The sequence below is a fragment of the Erythrolamprus reginae genome (assembly GCF_031021105.1).
Source record: "Erythrolamprus reginae isolate rEryReg1 chromosome 13 unlocalized genomic scaffold, rEryReg1.hap1 SUPER_13_unloc_11, whole genome shotgun sequence".
NCBI classification, from domain to species: Eukaryota; Metazoa; Chordata; class Lepidosauria; order Squamata; family Dipsadidae; genus Erythrolamprus; species Erythrolamprus reginae.
The window spans coordinates 183,533-202,667 of NW_027248438.1; the positions used below are offsets into that span (position 1 = coordinate 183,533).

The 19,135-nt window shown below is 40.7% G+C and overlaps 1 long non-coding RNA gene across 3 annotated transcripts in view; it reads left to right on the forward strand.

The window, feature by feature from the left end:
* The first annotated feature begins 673 nt into the window (after positions 1–673).
* LOC139155139 (uncharacterized) overlaps positions 674–19,135 on the forward strand; it is a 115,786-nt gene continuing 97,324 nt past the window's right edge. The window contains exons 1-3 of one of the 3 annotated variants that reach the window (XR_011557034.1): positions 674–762; positions 3,351–3,481; positions 10,246–10,325. This is a non-coding gene — a long non-coding RNA (uncharacterized lncRNA). Of the gene's footprint in view, positions 763–3,350; positions 3,482–5,000; positions 5,078–10,245; positions 10,326–19,135 lie in introns of those variants that run through there. The other 2 variants (XR_011557033.1, XR_011557035.1) reach the window with 2 other exon arrangements.

The window sequence follows — 19,135 nt, forward strand, 5'->3', positions numbered from 1 at the left end:
CTCTCCTCCAGTGGGTGAAATCAAGGGAGAGTCTGCCCGGAGACCGATGACGCTGCAGAAGGGAGAATTCCCAAGGACGAATCCTAAGGACAGTGCAGAGTTTCTCCCTGCCCGGCTTCCCCGGCTCTGTCTGGGACTGCCGTCGGGCGCACCCACCTCCCCTGTGACCTCAGAAGGCAGAAGATGGGGGGGGGACTGATGGAGGCCAGCCCCCTCGTGCCAATCAAGGCGGGCTTTCTCTAGCACAATGTTTCCTAACCTTGGCAACTTGAAGACATTTGGACTTCAACTCCCAGAATTCCCCAGCCAGCATTTACTGGCTGCGGAATTCTGGGAGTTGAAGTCCAAATATCTTCAAGTTGCCAAGGTTGGGTAACACTGCTCTAGCGTCTGGATATAGAGCGCCGAGGGACGCCCTCTAGCTTCCCCTCAGTTGCCGCCGCGGGCGCCGTGTCACTTGCCCGGCGTTGGGCGTTTCCCGTGGGGTCCTTGCCGGCACCCCCCCCCCCTCAGTTTGGATGGGGGTGGCTAGTCACAACGGGCATCCAAAATGGCGGCGCTGTCGGCAGGGACAAGTGACAGGGCGCGCACGGCGGCAACTGAGGGGAAGCGGAAGGGCGTGTCCCTGGGTGCTCTGTATCCAGACGCTGGAGATAGTCCGCGGGGGGGGGGGGGCTTGATCGGCGCGAGGGGGCTCACTCCATCAGCCTCTCCCAATCCTGCAGCCCGAGAGATGAAAGCAGGAGAAAAACAGAAATGAAGGTGACAGAAATAATAAAAATAATAATAATTGCCCGCCCGCTGAAGTTCAGCCGAGTCTCCTCCCCACCCTGGCACTGGGCCAGGAGCGGGGCCTTGGAGGCGGGGGGGGGGCTCTGGAAAGGGGCTCCCCCCAGCTGGCCCTCCTTCCGGCCTCCCCTCAGACCAGGAAGGGTCCGGCAGCCCCGAGGTCCCCTCCGCAGCCGCTCTCCGCCTTTGCTGCCTCTGCATCAGAATGGGAAAGAGGCTGATTCCAGGCAGTTCTGGGGCTACGTGGAGCGGGCCCTGCAGGGGCCTCCAGAGTCTCCCGTTTGCTTTCACCAAAATGCTGCCTAGCAGGTCCAGGGCCGCCCTCGCATTTCAATGACCCCGTAGTGAAGACGGGGCTAAACTTTCTTCTCCCGAGCCCCTTTCCCCACTTTTAAAAAGGATGCTGGATCGCAAAAGGGCTTTTATGGGGTTCGTTTACTGGCGGTTACTGTTAAAATTGACACGTTTTCTACTCCAGATTGTTTGGTGGTATTTTAACTTGATAATTTTAGGGGGGAGGAAGGGGGGAGGAAGGGAGAGAAAGAAAGAGGAGAAGAGGGGAGGGAGAGAGAGAGAAAAAGAAAGCAGAGAGAGAGAAAAGGATGTATTAATTAGTAAAACCGGATTAGACTTTTAGAACTATATAGAATCACATAGGTAAAATTAATGGAAGATATATATGATAAATAAGGGTTTTATGATATGTACTATGTGGTTTTATGAGTTTGCATTATGAATTTTAAAAATATTCTTGGAAATGCAGAAGATTGATGAAAGTTAATAATAGTAAATGCTAAGTCTACAGAGAGAGGCGACATACAAATCTAATAAATAAATAAGTAAGTAAGTAAGTGCCTAAAATTAATTGAGCTTGGAAATATTGAATGAAATAGAAAAGTAAATATGGAAATATATTAATTGATGCATTGGTGTTCAGATAGATTTTCATAGTACAGTATTACTAGATTACTATAATACTATGATAAATATTTAAGAAATGAAGATTTTAAAGCATGGGTTTATTATTAGTTGTGTTTTTAATTGTGCTGGTTGTTTTAGTTTGAATAGTAATACATTTTGGTTTTGTTTTATTATTGTTTTCTTTTAATAAAAAAGAAGGGAATTTTAATTATTTATTTTTATTTATTTATTTATTTTTGACTTCTATGCCACCCAGTCCCAGAGGGACTGCCACTCAGACACTATACTTTTCCGCTCACACCGAAAAAAAATTAGAAGTCTGACTCTCTCTCCCTCTCCTATTCTCTGCTATCATTGCTATTTGTTGTTTGTCTTTGTGACTATGCTGTAGAACTGGGTGTTTAAATGATGGTTTGTGTATTTGTAAACTGAACAAGTAAGCTTGTAGTATTGTATATGTATTGAGAGATATTGATTGATGTAATTGTGTATGACTAGCATTGTTCTTGACTTAAGATAGTTGCAAAAATAAATATTTTATACACTGAATGTAACTGAATTGTATGACTGAATCGTTACCTCTGGGCTCTCAGCTGGGTATCTATTACTCCACGTTCCCTCTGTGTGCTTCTACCTTGGACCAGTCAGAGGTCACTTTGCACACTCCTTAACAGCACTGACTGACCGGAGCCCCCACCAGCCTGCCCAGGAAGCCCCTCCATCTTGGGATGGCGATGAAGCCAGACTCTTCTTGGGGAGGGGAGCCTCACAGGACCCTTGCCTGCCCTCCCTTCCTCCCGCAGGCTCCGCTTACTCTTCCCAGGTGCCCTGCAGGGAGACACCGGGCAGCCCTGACAGTCACAGCTGAGCTGACTCGGCCATGGCCAGGGCTCCCTAACTGAAGCTGAGCTTGCCCTGCAGGGGGGCAGGGGGGGGGCCTCCATTTGGGGAAAAGGAATCCTCCATCTGAGTAGAGAAGGATTTAGGGGTAGTGATTTCTGACAGTCTCAAAATGGGTGAACAGTGCGGTCAGGTGGTAGGAAAAGCAAGTAGGATGCTTGGCTGCATAGCTAGAGGTATAACAAGCAGGAACAGGGAGATTGTGATCCCGCTGCATAGAGCGCTGGTGAGACCCCATTTGGAATACTTTGTTCAGTTCTGGAGACCTCACCTACAAAAAGATATTGACAAAATTGAACGGGTCCAAAGACGGGCTACAACAATGGTGGAAGGTCTTAAGCATAAAACGTATCAGGAAAGACTTAATGAACTCAATCTGTATAGTCTGCAGGACAGAAGGAAAACATTTAAATATATTAAAGGATTAAATAAGGTTCAGGAGGGAAGTGTTTTTAATAGGAAAGTGAACACAAGAACAAGGGGACACAATCTGAGGTTAGTTGGGGGAAAGATCAGAAGCTACATGAGAAAATATTATTTTACTGAAAGAGTAGTAGATGCTTGGAACAAACTTTCAGCAGACATGGTTGGTAAATCCACAGTAACTGAATTTAAACATGCCTGGGTTAAACATATGCCCATCCTAAGATAAAATACAGGAAATAGTATAAGGGAAGACTAGATGGACCATGAGGTCTTTTTCTGCCGTCAATCTTCTATGTTTTTATGTTTCTACACAGTGGCAGCAAAGGCAGCAGCAACACCTGCAGCACCTCAGCCATCCCCACCGAGCAGAAGCAACTGGAGACCAAACCTGAACTGACAGACAAAGCTCTAGCCGGGCGCAGCAGCAGAAGCAACCAACACTTTGGTAAGATGTTCGGGCACAATTTGAGGATGGCAGATGGGGCAGGGGGTGCATGTAGGTAATTGGGGAAGGGGGCTTATTTTGGAGGGGGGGCAGCTTATTTCAACAGATGTGCTGAAAAGATATCTTATAGGAGAAACATGTTGTTGTTGTTGTTGTTGTTGTTGTTGTTATTATTATTATTATTATTATTATTATTCATTAAACATGAAATTCAGTCAAATGAACATTTTAAAAAGTGTCCCAAATACCACTGACTAATGGTTAATATGGGTTGCTGCCAGCGTCCTAGGTATCAACCAGATATATTCTTAAAATGTGATGTTCTGAGTAGCGCAGTTTTTTTGCAGTTCTGCTGGTGTTATTGCAGGAAGCTGCAATTTCTTGATGTGGTTTGTGAAATTCCAAGTGGCACCAAGTTCCATGATGACAATGGGTGTCAACCTTCGCTTTTGCTGCTACATGGTTTTAATTTTCTGAGCAATTTGGCAAACTGGTTGTTGGAAGAAATCATTAGGGCGGAGAACAGGTTGTTAAATTACTTGAATCCCATCACTGGTTCCCACCCTTATTCACCCCCTTCTTGGACCTGGATGAATATTATGCAGCATTGAACATTTATGACCTGCATTTAGACAAGATCCCTTCAACCTCCTCCTGGGAAGAGTCTAAAGGTCCTTTTTCTCTGGACATCTTCTCCAGCCTTTCACAGACAACACAAGCTTGGAAGTGGAGCAGAGAAAATGTTTCGGCAGAAATTGTAGAGTGGAAAATTAAAGGGCCTGAAAACTGCTATTCTATTTCTCTGCTTAAAAGAAAAAAACACAATGGAAATTTCATTGCATACTTTATGTTTTAAATTTACTTTATTTTTTAAAATTTGGGGGTGAAGTACAGAAACAAAAAAATAATAATAATCTCAAACTGAAATCCCAAACAGCTGTTCTGCTAAACATTTTCTGTACAGGAGGTTTTATCAGAAAATCAAAAAAGAATTACATAAACTTAAAAAAAAGTTTTTTAAAAGAAATAATTATATAAGAGGGATGAAGATTTCCCAATCTGAGAACCAATCAAACACAGCATTTCACATAATTCTGCCATTCTCACAGAGAGGATCAGGCAACCGGGCTGGTACATGGTTCCAACAGCTTCGTCCTGACCTCTTTTCCTACTCATTCTCTCTCACAAACACTTTTAGCTGCTGTCAATAGGAAAGAGTGCCCACAGTATTTTCTATATGCATTCACATTCAATAGCTGTTGCTGAACAGCTGAATTCCTCTGAATATTACAGAGATCTCTTTAGCAAGATTTATTGAAAGGAGACAGAGCTGCAAGAATTCGCATCGTTCAACAATTTCCCATTTTGAAACATATGGATATGTTTCTCTTTGACTCTTGTGTACTATCTAAATGGAAGTCAGATAAAAGTCATGTTAACAATTTTTCCAACATCACAATGCTGTTATATATCATGTTTTTACATTTGTTCTGGCTGTGAGATGCTCCTTTGTGTTCAGGTCTGGCCTTAGAAGGATAATGTAGCACTTGGGGATGAAGATGCAACCTAGCAGACCAGCACTGGAGGCCAGGATGGAAAAGATCTGAACTGCCACCATGTATTTCCCTTTGGTGCTCAGGTAGGTGGGCACAAAAGTCACCCAGACACTGCAGAAGACCAGCATGCTGAAGGTGATCAGCTTGGCTTCGTTGAAGGCCCCAGGCAGATTCCTGGCCAGGAAAGCCACCGTGAAGCAGATGGCAGCCAGGAAGCCCATGTAGCTGAGGGTGATGTAGAACATGACAACAGCCCCTTCGTTGCATTGCAGGATGATCTCTCCATGCTGGGAGTGGAGGTCAGAGTCAGGGAAGGGGGGAGAAACTCCCAGCCAGATGGAGCAGATGACAATTTGGACAGCAGAAGAAGAAAGGATAATGGAGTTGGCCAAGCTCTTCCCCAACCATCTGTTCATTTGGTTTCCTGGTTTTGTAGCCAGAAAAGCTAGCACCACTGTGATGGTTTTGGCCAAGAGAGAAGAAACAGCAACTGAGAAGATGATGCTGAAAACTGTCTGTCGGAGAAGGCAGGTGGCTTTCCTTGGTTGACCAATGAAGAGAGAAGAAGACAAGAAGCAAAACAGGAGGGAGACCAGGAGGATGTAGGAGAGGTCCCGGTTGTTGGCTTTGACAAGGGGAGTTTCTCTGTATTTAATGAAGATGATTAAAGCAAGGCCTGTTTTTAGGAAGAAGAGTAGGGCAAAAGAGGCCAGGATGATGCCCAGATGTTCTTCATAAGACAGGAAGGTTATAACTTTCGAGATACATTGCACTCTGTGCTCATTAGGATATTTATTATCTGGACACTTGATGCATTTTTCAGTATCTGAAAAACAAGAAGCAATATTTATTTAATATTTTTATTTTTTTAATTACAAGAAATACCATTTTTGGACAACACCTAATTCCAAATACATATTCCAAGGCATATATCTAAACAATTCAATTAAAAAGAGCTAAGAAGGATATTTTTCAAAATGTAGCCAGGTCAATGAAGTTGAGGGGAGTCATAGGATGTTAATTATTTTCTGTGTAATGTGTAGAATCTTCATAGGAACCTACATTATTAGAGGTTAATAATGAATCATATCATCTTTTTAACAAAACATCCTGAGTCCTGCCCCATGGAAGTTAATATATTGGACTTGGAGGATGCCTATGGTATTCTGTAACATCTGGAAGTAAAATGGAATTAAGGAGAAACTTCCTAACAGTTAGAGCACTTAACTAGTGGAACAGCTGGCATGCAGAAATTGTGAGTTCTTCAACATTGGCGGTTTTTAAGAAGAGACTGGACCACTACAGGGCACCTTTGCAAGAAGAAGACTGTCCAGCTCTGAAACATGCTACGTCCTCGGCAACAAAAAAATAATACTCTTTGAGCGATTTCATCATACACAAAACAGAAATTGTGATGATTTTGGTTAATCCTTGCTTCTTCAGACAACCTGATATGTATCCAACATTCATATTGCACATGCTGGGTGCTGCATGGTTACTCCTAATAACAATTCTACCAATTGGCAGCAGATGGCATCTAGCAAAAGGGGGTGAATTTGTACTACTTGTCTTGTGACTATTAGTTATGTATTTTAAAAGGTTATGATAAAAATACTACACTTAATGGAAGGAACGATGGAGTTTGGCCACCTGTTACCAAAAAAAAAGGAGGTCACTGATTTAAATTCTAGGGTAATATTTACTTATTTATTAGATTTGTATGCCGCCCCTCTCCGTAGACTCGGGGCAGCTAACAACAATAATAAGAAAGAGCATAAAACAAATCTAATATTTAAATTACTAAAAGCCCTTATTAAAAACCAAACATACACACAAACATACCATGCATAAATTGTATAGGCCTAGGGGGAAAGTATATCTCAATTCCCCCATGCCTGATGACACAGGTGGGTTTTAAGGAGCTTACGAAAGGCGAGGAGGGTGGAGGCAATTCTGATCTCTGGGGGGAGTTGGTTCCAGAGGGCCGGGGCCACCACAGAGAAGGCTCTTCCCCTGGGCCCCGCCAAATGACACTGTGTAGTTGATGGGACCCGGAGAAGGCCCACTCTGTAGGACCTAACTGGTTGCTGGGATTCGTGCGGCAGAAGGCAGTCCCGGAGATATTCTGGTCCAATGCCATGAAAGGCTTTATAGGTCATAACCAACACTTTGAATTGTGACCGGAAACTGATCGGCAACCAGTGCAGACTGCGGAGAATTATGTAAATTTCTTTTTAGCAATATTTAGAACAGTGTTATTTGTTAAATTTTATATTATTCTTATCATTTTGTTTAATTTAAAAAGGTTGGCTTATATAAGGAGTCCTGTAACTAGAACTGTCTCTGACTTGCCTTATAACAAACTGCAATCATACCACCTCAATCATCTTGATCATCTTGTAGAAGAAAGATTTTACAATTAATGATTGTGTAACCCCAAATTGTTATTTAGTGATCTATTGAGATAGTAATGATTTTAACTTATGGAATATGTTTTAAATGGAAAATCTGAATATTTATCATATGGAGGTTTGATTTAAGCAACTGTTTTGAAATAATATAGGAAATCCCAATTATTAAGAAAATTATAATGATATTGTAATGGACATGAAGATAACATGTTTGATTACATACCTAAAGATATTTTTAAGAGGTTTTTGGTTATGATAAAAGAAGGAATTAAAAAAAGATTTTGTCAGAAGGTTACAAAAGGGGATCATATGACCCCTGGACACTGCAACTGTCATAAATATGAATTAGCTGCTAAGCATCTGAACTTTGATCATGTGAGGATTCTGCAACAGACTTTAGTGTGAAAAACAGTCATAAATTACTTTTTTGTGTGCTATTGTAACTTTGAACAATCACTAAATGAACTGTTATAAGTCATATTGTAAAAGGGGCTAGTTTATATAAAGTGTGCTGGAAGAAGTGGGAGATAGAAGGGAAAAGGGGAGAGAACCATAGAGAAATCCAGAGAGAGGGAAAGAGATACAGAAAGAGTGGGGGAGATAGAGAGGGAGAGAGAGAGAGACACAGAGACAGAGGGGGGGAGAGAGAAATAGATAGAAGGGTTTTGTGGTTCTCAGTTCTCTATCCTAATGACCGGCTTGGTAGGCGTGGCTGGGGGGGGGTCATGTGACTGGGTAAGAGTAAGTGATGTCAGTTGCCACACCCATCCAGGTTTTGTGGCTCCTGGCGGGTTTTTTCGGTGGGAAACGGATCCAATGGCTCTTTGAATATTTAAGCTTGCCTACCCCTGGCCTAGGGAAAACAACCTTTCTTCCAAATTATGTCTATTTCATTGTGACTTTGAAACGTCCAATGGTGAGCCACAGAATTCCCCGGGTAAACCCAAACTCTTACATGTTTTATTGCTGGTCAGCAAAAAGTGTTTATTAAAATGTTGGCTGGAACCCACAGTGCCAACAGTAGCCATGGTAATAGAACACATGAAATGACTCTTTCATGTAGAATGCCTGGAAGCAGAAAAATCTAAGAGCAAATTTACAGCCCCCCTTTTTAGGAAATGGAAATGTTTTTTAAGTGTATACTTTACTAAGGTCCATTCACTCTGACAGAGTGATATTTATCAGAGAGACTGAAAGGCTCCTTAGGAATACTAAGAGTAGTAGATGCTTGGAACAAACTTCCAGCAGACGTGGTTGGTAAATCCACAGTAACTGAATTTAAACATGCCTGGGATAAAAATATATCCATCCTAAGATAAAATACAGGAAATTGTGTAAGGGCAGACTAGATGAACCATGAGGTCTTTTTCTGCCGTCAATCTTCTTTGTTTCTATGTTTCTATACTCCAAATAAATTAAAAAGCAAATGTTGGCAAGAAAGACAGTACATTAAACAAATAGAACGGAGTTAAACTTTATAGTCAAAGTTTATATTTAGTTTGTATATTGTATATTTACATGAAATCGTGACTGTCCATTTTGACGAATATAAGAACACTTATAAAAACCTGAGCATTTATCCACATTATATGGACGGACAGACTCGTAAGTCAAAAAATGATTTGATATATAATGTTGCATTGAAATGTATGTTTATTGTGTTGACATGCTGTCATATTTTTGTTGTTTGAAGTACGGTATAAAATATTTGAAAATAATACAAAATAATTTTTAAAAAGAAGAGACTGGACAGTCATTTGTCTGAAATGATATAAGCCCTCCTGCTTGAACAGGGGATAGGATTAAAAGTCCTCCAAGGTCCCTGCCAGCTCTATTCTGATTGATTGATTGATTGATTGATTGATTGATGTGCATGACTGCCAGAATATTTTTGTAACCCAAAGCACTACATTATGGACTATTGATACCTTCTCAGTGATCCTCAAAGGGAGGCCAATAAACAGTGAATTGAATCTTTCAGTAGGTGGACCTAAAACAAAGTTTCAAAGATCTCAGATGTTCCTTGAAAGGTAAACTTAGCAGCATTTATCCAAACTAAAGAGTGTAGGAAGTATTTCCTCTGCTGTTAGTAAAGCTTCCCCAGTCTCCCAACCCCTCCTCCCATCTCTTCTCAGCCCTCCTTCAAAGTCCTTTTGATTTATTTCCTTTTAGATAAGAAATTGTGCAGGTTAAAAATAAAAAAAAAACAGGTTTGCTCCAATCTCCCTTTTAACTTGCACTTTCACGAAAATGTTATGGATGGATCCAGTTGCACAAAGCCTCCCATTTTCCTCAGTGTCACCCACCTTCCTGAGTGGAGAAGGTCCCCTCCGGACAAGGAACACAGTCATAGCAGCAACCTGGCTCTCCTTCTCGAGCCCTCTTGACAAATCCAGGATGACAACTTTCCACACATTGGGACTCAGGCAGGGACTAAGAAGAAGAAAAGTGAATGTGTTAAGGAATATGTTAGGATTCTCCATCCATAGAAAACGGAGATAAAAATGGCAGGAGACAATTAACCTCTGGTCTTCCCTGAAGCAAATATAAAATCTCTGACTTCTTCTAAACAGATGCAGGAGGTATAACAACTGGCAGATTCTTCATTTAATTCCTCCCTTTTCCTTTTGGGTTTTAACATTACAATAAAGTACTTTTCTGTTTAATGAAGTCTGGAGGGATGGAATTAAAAAAAAGATTTAAGTATGTTGATACAGTATATTCATATTAAAACTGAGAATGAAGTTTACTGTAAAAGATTTAGAAAACTTTTACTTCATTCAGTTTTTTAATGTAGAATAAAACTATGATGAAGAAAGAAATCTCTGACCAGTAAGATCTTGAAAGATTTCCATAAAACATGGCAAAGCTACTCCACTTAGGTCCTGTCTATTGAAGAACTATAATCATCCTCAAAACAATAACAATAATAATCCTCCTAAAACAGCACCACCAGACACCACCACGACAAAAAAGGAACTGCCCAAAAAATCCTAGCCAAAAAAAAAAAAGGAGAGTACTCATAATTGGGGTCTCAATTTTGCCAAAATTCTGCAAAATTTTACTTGAATATAAGCCAAGCAAAATTTTGCTACCGATACTGCATACCTGTTTATTCTACCTGCAGCCCACCACTGGATGAAGTACACAGAAAAGTAAATATGAAAGAAACCCATTGTATTAAAAACAAGGATGTAATTTGGAACTTGCAGCCTGGTCTATATATAAAGCAAACATAATTGCAAACAGCCGGGGGGGGGGGGGGGGGGGGGCTTTTCTGAGCAAAATAAACAAACATTAATTTTTTCATTTCATTTTTCAAAAAAAAAAAAAAGTAGCTAAAATAAACCATTTTTAGTTCAGGTCAAATAGACCCGGGAACAGTACAAGTGCATAGTCTTTGTGAACAGAACAGCAGGATTAAACTAAAACTGAGTTGGGTAGGTGACCAGACTTTAGGACTCCCAGCTCCAAACAAAGACCTCTAGCCCACAAGACAAACGATGAATCAAAGAGGGCAGAGAATGGGGACAAACTAAAACACCAATCAAAAGACACAAAGAGCTCACTTAGAACCAGGCACAAAGAACTCAAATGCCTGTATACAAACACACAAAGCCTTGGGAACAAACAGGGTAAACTGGAAATACTAATATAGTTGGAATAACTGAAACCTGGTGGGATGAAACACAGAGATAAAAGGATACAAACTTTTTAAAAAAATAGATCATACAAACAAGGTGGTGGAGTTGCACTGTACATAAAGGATGACTACAATGCCACAGAGATACAAGTAACGAGAAGAACCCCCCCTCGAAAGCATATTTATTTATTTTATTTATTATTTAGATTTGTATGCCGCCCCTCTCCGAAGACTCCGAAGACTCAAAGGAACACAAAGGAAAAAAAGTGACACAACTGTAGGAGAGTATGCTACAAGCCACCAAACCAAACAGATATAATGGACAGCCATTTTACCAACCAGCTAACACACTGTAATAATGGGAGACTTCAATTACCCAGACATCAATTGGAAAACCAATTCTGCACCAAGCAAAAAATCAAACAAATTTCTAACCAGCTTTGCAGACAACTTCATTGTCCAAAAAGAGGAGGAAGAAACTAGAGGGGCAGCCACACTAGACCTAATTCTCACAAATAGAGAAGAAGTGATAGAAGGAGTTGAAACTGAAGGGGCACTGGTTGAAAGCCACCACACCATTATAAAGTTCAACATAATGCTAACATAATGCTGACATGCCCAACAACACTAATGCCTTGGATTTTAGAAAAGTGGGCTTCAACAAACTTCGAGAAAACCTGAGAGCGGTCCCCTGGATAGAAGCCCTAAAAGGCAAAACCACACAAGGAGCTTGGGAGACCTTAAACACCATGATCATAGAAGCCCAGAACAACACAATTCTGATGAAAAAAAATACACAAAATCTAAATCCAAAAAGAAACCAGCATGGCTACACAGAGACCTCACAGACAAACTGAATGAAAAAAAAAGACAAATACAAAAAATGGAAAGAAGGATACATAACTGAGTACTAACAGACAGCCAGAATCTGCAAAGAAAAAATCAGGACAACAAAGGCCAAGAACGAACTAAGACTAGCAACAAAAGTCAAAGACAATAAAAGAATGTTTCTTCCAACATATACAGAATAAAAAAATAACCAAAAGAAATAGTTGGTCCTCTAAAAAGAGAAGATGGCAGAGAAATAACAGACAACAGAGACAAAGCAGAACTACTCAACATATTCTTCGCATCAGTCTTCACTCACAAAGAAACTGTAAACCAACAAATGTGTAACACAGCTGCAGGAAATACAGTTGAACTCAACTCCACATAAACAAAAACACAATAATAGACCACCTGTTGAAACTCAACGAGTACAAATCACCAGGACCACATGGACTACATCCCAGAGTCCTAAAATAATGAGCAGAGGTCATCACCAAACCACTTTACCACATCATCCAATGATCGTGACTCACAGGAGAACTACCAGACAATTGGAAACATGCCGATGTGGTTCCCATCTATAAAAAGGGCAAAAAAAACCCTCATCCAGAAAACTACAGACCGATCAGGCTAACGTCAATATCTGGGAAAATACTAGAAAAAATAATCAAGAAGCAGATCTGCCACTACCTAGAGACAAATAACATAACAACCAAAGCCAACATGGGTTTGTGAGGAACAAATCATGCCAAACCAATTTCATTTCCGTAAGAGTGTTAAGACTCATTTATGTCACCAGGCTTGGGGCAATTAGACCTTAGCCCCCTGGTCGGCGAATGTTACATATCAGTGATGGTGAAATTATGACACGGGTGCCACTGGTGGAACGTGGAGCCACATCTGCTGGTACGTAAGCCATTGCCCTAGCTCCGCTCCAACATGCATGTGTGTGCTGGCCAGCTGATTTTTGGCTCACACGGAGGCTCTGGGAGGGCGTTTTTGGCTTCCAGAGAGCCTCCAGGGAGGTGGGCGATTTTACCTTCCCCCAGCTCCAGGGAAACCTTTGGAGGGCAAAACATGAGGCTACTGGGCCCAACAGAAGTTGGGAAAACAGCCTGTTCCTGACCTCCAGAGGGCCTCGGGGGGGAGCTGTTTTTGCCCTCCCCAGGCATTGAATTATGGGTATGGGCACTTGCACATGCATGATAGCGCATGTCCATGTTCTTTCGGCACCCAAGGAGAAAAAGGTTTGCCATCACTGCTCTAGAGAAAATGTAGAAGAGAGCAACCAGAATGATAAAGGGACTAGAAATTAAGGCATACGAGAAAAGTTTGCAGGAACTGGGCATGGATAGTCTAGCAAAGAGGAGGTCCAGGGAGGATATGATAGCAGTCTTCAAATACTTAAGGGGCTGCCACAGAGAGGAGGGGGTCACATTGTTTTCTGTAGCACCAGAAGGCCAGACAAGGAGCAATGGATGGAAGCTGACCAAAGAGAGATCCAACCTCTATGTATGCCATTAAATTATCTTAGTTTTAACGATGATTTTAGAAATTAGGTTTTTTTCCCCTTGACTTCTTTTTATTATTGTTGTTAATTGTAATCTTATACTGCTTATACTGTATGTCCTTTGGGATTGGGCGGCATAGAAGTCAAATTAAATAAATAAAATGAATAAATAACCTGGAAATAAGGAAGAACTTTCTGATGGTGAGAGCAATCAACCAGTGGAATGGCTTGCTTGCAGAGGTGGTGAATGCTCCAACACTAGAGACTTTCAAGAAAAGATTGGAATGCTATTGGTCTGGGGTGACGTAGGATCTCTTGCATTGGTAGGGGGTTGGACTATAAGACCTGTAAGGTCCCTTCCAACACAAACAAACAAACAAATAAACAAATAAACAAACAAACAAACAACAATTAGATGACACCAACTGGCTTGGATGCCAATCACCCTGGAGACTCTAGGCTTTTCTCACTTGAAATGGGACCTCAGGCTTTGGAAAACAGAAAAGACAGCCAATTTTCTCCCACCTTATTAAGCAACTTTAGCCGTGAAAGAGCATCTTGGTTGATAGAAAATCTCTGTCTTATAAAATACGCCAGAGTCTCTTCCTTGACATCCTTCTCGGGGAGAACCAAGGTGCTGCTAATGGCCAGATCTGCTTTTATCTCTCCATTTTGATCCAAGTACAGTTCCATGTCTGAAATATTCCAATATTCATTCTTCTCCAGAAAGGGATGAAACTAGAATGGGAACATCCATGAATTTGAAATAGAGAAAACATTGTTTCTTATCCCACATTCAGTCTTTCTTCTACAATTGTGTAATCTACAAATATGGTTAAATAATACTGCCATTATCTTCAAACGTGAATGAAAAAGTTGGAGGAAAAATTGTGAATCATATACTGACAAAACAGAGAGAAAATATAATTGACACAATAGGTCAATTATAGGGAACATTCAAGAGCAGATGAGAAATAAAATGAACAGAGAGAGAAAAAAAGATGATGCATAAACTCTTTAGAAACCACAGGTAGATTCCCAGAAGGCATGGAGGTTTATCAAGAAGAAAGGTGTCAGGCTCATCATCTCCCTTGTCATCCTGATGGAAAACACCTACAGATGTGCTAATTCTCCTTGATGGTAAGGCAACATTAACCAAATGTTGCAAATCTGAAAGAACAAATCTCCACCAACTTTTTTTCAGCCTGAAATGTTAGCCAGGATCCTGAGTTTCCTTCTCTCCCATTATGCAGCTGCAGGATTCTCCCCTCTGATCTGATCCTTCCCCAGGCAGCCTCTCTTCTCCTCATCCCTAAAGTCATTTTCAGATACCATTACACTTCCTAAATACCATATTTTTCAGAGTATAAGACACCCCCCCCCAAAAAAAACAGGGTGGACATGTTGCTGCGCCTTATACAGCCATTTTTGACCTCCCAAAGCCCCGCCCCATGTGAAAACAGATGTGGAGAGAATTTGGGAGGTCTGCAGAATGCTCCTGGAGGTTAGCGGAGGGCAAAAACGTTTTTTCTTACTTACCTCTTCGAAATCTTGATGCATCTTATAGTCTGAAAAATTACTCTGGTGATAGAAGTGAATTTCAGTAAAGGACTCACAAACAATTGTGTGATGTGATTAGAAATCTGATGGGTGGATGGTATGATAACTAAGTGAACAAAAATTGTCTTCAAAATAATACTGAAATGATTTTTAATTTTTCTTAATATTTCCTATGAAACCTGAAGATTATGAATAACAATTTGTCATTGGTTATCATTTTTTCTATGTTGTCATTAATATGGTAATTAATAAGATCTTAGAGTAAGCTAATTTAATGTGATTTAAAAATATAAGTCTCTCAATTCGCAAACCTTATTTGAAAATTCATTTTCAACTGTTTTGCAGTGGTTCCCCTCCTACCTCTCTGGCCAATCGCAGTCAGTGTTAGTGGGGGGGCAGAGGTTGACCTCAAGGTCTCTCCCTTGTGGGGTGCCTCAGGGGTCGGTCCTCTCCCCCCTACTATTTAATATCTACATGAAATCGCTGAGTGAGATCATCCAAGGGCATGGGGTGAGGTGTCATCAGTACGCTGATGACACCCAGTTGTACATGTCTACCCCTTGACCAGGTGCCGAAACAGTGGAAGCGATGTGCCGGTGCCTGGAGGCTGTTAGGGTCTGGATGGATGTCAACAGGCTCAAATTCAACCCTGACAAGATGGAGTGGCTGTGGGTTTTGCCTCCCAAGGATAATACCATCTATCCGTCCATTTCCCTGGGGGGGGGGAAACTATTGACCCCCTTGGAGAGGGTCCCCAACTTGGGCATCCTCCTCGATTCACAGCTTACATTAGAACATGATCTTTTGGCTTTGGTGAGGAGGACGTTTGCCCAGGCTGCACCAGTTGCAGCCTTATTTGGACAGGGAGTTTCTGCTCACAGTCACTCATACCCTCATCACCTCGAGGTTCAACTACTGCAATGCTCTCTGCATGATCTGAAGTGTGTTCAGCAACTTCAGATCGTGGAGAATGTGGCCGCACGAGCAATCATGAGCTTTCCTAGATACGCCCAAGTCTCGTCAACACTCCGCGTCCTGCACTGGCTGCTGATCATTTTCAGGTCACAATTCAAAGTGTTGGTAATGACCTATAAAGCTCTATATGGCATCAGACCAGAATACCTACAGGACTGCCTGCTGCTGCACAAATCCCAGCGCACGATTAGGTCCCACAGAATTGGCCTTCTCAAGGTCTTGTCGACTAAACAATGTCATCTGGCGGGACCTAGGGGAAGAGCCTTCTCTGTGGTGGCCCCGGCCCTCTGGAACCAACTCTCCCCGGAGATTCGAACTGCCCCCACTCTCCTTGCCTTCCGCAAGAAGTTAAAGACTCACTTATGTCACCAGGCATGGGTGGATTGCCATTTCTCCCCCTCTGACTATTAAGACTTGAGTATGGTATGATTGTGTAGTGTTGATTGTTTTTAATGTTAGGGGTTTCTTAATTTACTTTTTCTTAATCATTAGATTTGTACTATATTGTACTGTATTGCTATGCTGTTGTGAGCTGCCTCGAGCCCTCAGAGAGGGACAGCATACAAATCTAATAAATTATTAATTATTATTATTTTAAAAGTTTGATATAATAACAATGGTTTTAAATCAACTTAAAGATGATAATTAGAAGCCAGCAACAATTGTTGAATTGGTTGGAATGGATGGATGAAATGAATTCTTTCAAGAAGATTGAGGGAGATGGGGGGATGGACTTATCATATTTAGCTGGAAAACAAATCTTATGAGTCATCATGTTTCAATTTACAGGAGAACCTATGACTTTAGGGATTGGAATGCAGTTGTTGGAAAAGATCCTAATTAAAATTTTAAGGGCATATATTATTATTATTATTATTATTATTATTATTATTATTATTAAGAATAGAACAAAGATATTTAATCATTGGGTGGATCAGATTCTGGATGGATCAGAGATAATGATTGTGGCCTGTGGTAGGTAAGAAGCTCCTGTATATTCTCTGTGAATTAAATGCAGTGGCAGATAATAGACAGTATTGAAGTTATGAAATTTAACTTTATTGTTAGATTTCCTGTTAACTACATATTTTCATATACAGTAGATGGATGACAAATCAAGTCGTTGGAAATATATGGGCAGATATTTATAATGGTGGACCTATTTTGCAAGGGGGAGAAATTATTAGTGCATTATAAGTATATGTTGTTCAACAGTAGTAACTATGTGTGGGATTTGTTTGCTTGTTTGTATTTATATGCTGCCCAACTCCAAGAGATCTCTGGGTAGCTCACAGCCAAATACATATAAAATGTAAAATGTAAAACTCCCCAAAAACAGTTCCAAGCAATTTAAAACAGTTTTTAAAAACATGCATATCTCTATTATCACTAAGATCTTGGAGTCCTAGTTGACAGCCATTTAAATATGAGCCAGCTGTGTGCAGCAGCTGCCAAAACAGACAACACAGTCCTAGGCTGCATAAACAGAGGGATAGAATCAAGATCACCTGAAGTGTTAATATTACTTTATAATGACTTTTTAAGGCATGCTGGAATACTGAATTGAATTTTGATTGCCAGAATGTAAAAAGGATCTGGAGATTCTAGAAAGAGTGCAGAGAAGAGCAACAAACACAGTGGTCCCTCTACTTAAGAACTTAATTCGTTCCGTGACCAGGTTCTTAAGTAGAAACGTTCTTAAGTAGAAGCAATTTTTCTCATAGGAATCAATGTAAAAGCAAATAAAGCGTGGAAACCCATTAGGAAAGAAATAAAAGTTCGGAATTTGAATGGGAGGGGGAGGAGGAAGAAGAGGAGGAGGAGAGTCACTGCAGAAGGAAGAAGATGAGGTGAGGGGAATGGCAGGAAAAGAGGGAATGGCAGGAAACTGGCCGGCTCTTTGTGCTGTTCTCAAATTTCCTGGGAAATTTTTCTGGGCTCGGGTTCTTAAGTAGAAAATGGTTCTTAAGAAGAGGCAAAAAAATCTTGAACACCCAGTTCTTATCTAGAAAAGTTCTTAAGTACTGTAGAGGCATTCTTAAGTAGAGGTACCACTGTATATTAGGGGACTGGAGGCTAAAACATATGAAGAATGGTTGCAGGAACTGGGTATGTCCAGTTTAATGAAAAGAAGAAAAGATAATGACAAAATTGAATGGGTCCAAAGATGGGCTACAAGAATGGTGGAAGGTCTTAAGCATAAAACGTATCAGGAAAGACTTAATGAACTGAATCTGTATAGTCTGGAGAACAGAAGGAAAAGGGGGGACATGATCGAAACATTTAAATATGTTAAAGGGTTAAATAAGGTTCAGGAGGGAAGTGTTTTTAATAGGAAAGTGAACACAAGAACAAGGGGACACAATCTGAAGTTAGTTGGGGGAAAGATCAAAGGCAACATGAGAAAATATTATTTTACTGAAAGAGTAGTAGATCCATGGAACAAACTTCCAGCAGACGTGGTTGGTAAATCCACAGTAACTGAATTTAAACATGCCTGGGATAAACATATATCCATCCTAAGATAAAATACAGGAAATAGTATAAGGTCAGACTAGATGGACCATGAGGTCTTTTTCTGCCCTCAGTCTTCTATGTTTCTATGTGTTTATATTTTATACTATTTTACACATATTGATTTTACTGCCATTTTTTGCCCAGGGCTACCACATATTTTTCTGGGATTTACGTGTATTCAATGTTAATAGTTCAGAGCATAAATATAGGTGTCTTTATTCTGTACATCAGGTTGCATAATTCCATCTTAATATGCTATTCCATTCCATAATCAGCCACATCAGCCATAACACTAATGACTGTTTTGAACAATATGCAGGTGGTATTTTACGAAATGGCAATTTTATATGTGAAATTATGACCAAAATATTTCTGCACCTCTATTGGTTCTCACTGTCAGGAAATGTTTCCTTAGTTTTAGGTGGCTTCTCTCTTTCTTCGCTTTCCATCCTTTGCTTCTTGTTTTGCCTTTTGGTGCTTTGGAAAATACATTCAATTCAATTCAATTTATTAGATTTGAATGTTGCCCTTCTCCAAAGACTTGGGGCGGCTCACGGAATAAATATAAACAAGCATATGCAACAAATCTAATATATTAAAAAATACGACTAAAAACCCTATGTAATACACCATCATACAATACAATCACACCAT